The sequence below is a fragment of the Tupaia chinensis genome, unplaced genomic scaffold (assembly GCF_000334495.1).
Source record: "Tupaia chinensis unplaced genomic scaffold, TupChi_1.0 Scaffold150128_1, whole genome shotgun sequence".
NCBI classification, from domain to species: Eukaryota; Metazoa; Chordata; class Mammalia; order Scandentia; family Tupaiidae; genus Tupaia; species Tupaia belangeri.
In genome coordinates, this window is record NW_006209967.1 from 79,916 (window position 1) to 80,694 (window position 779).

Below are 779 nucleotides of genomic sequence, written 5' to 3' on the forward strand. Positions count from 1 at the left end.
AAATTATTTTCACAAAAGGTCCAAGAATTCTGTGGTGAAAAGATATTCTTTTTAGTAAATGGTGCTAGGAAAACTGGTTATCCATCTGCAGAAGAAAGAAACTATATCTCCCTCTCCCATTATTTAGAAAAGACTTAAGGGTAAATCCAACCTACAAAACTGTTTGAGGAAATTGTAAGGGCAAAAGTTCAAGACATTGGGACCACCAGTTAGCTTAATGGCTATGTCACTGGACTCCCACGTAGTCAAATGCCATTTGAGTCCAGCAGGTGGCATGGTGGTTAGGGTGCTAGACTCCCACATGGCAAACCATGGTTTGAGTCCCAGACCTGGGGGCTTGCTTTCTTACTTTTTTTTTTCAGAATTATTTTATTTCACTTTATTTATTTATTTTAATTTGACCAGAGAGTGACAGAATGAAAGAGAGAAAGAAAGAGGGAAAGTGAGAAAGCAACCCGCCAGGTCTGGGACTTGAACCACAGTCAGTCATGTGGGACTCCACCCTTACCCCCCTTGCCACCTCCCAGTCCCTTGCTTTCTCACTTTCCCTCTTTCTCTCAGTCTCTCTCTGGTGAACACATATGACCTACAGCAAATTAAAAAGAGTAATAATTATTAAAAAAAAGATTATTTTCAGGACCAGCAGTTAGTGTAATGGCTATGTCGCTGGACTCCCATGTAGTCAATCGTGGTTTGAGTCCTGGACCCAGTGGCTTAAGCTCTTGCCAGGTGTGTGTGTGTGTGTGCGTGCCCAAGATCGCAAGAGGAGAGTCGAGGAG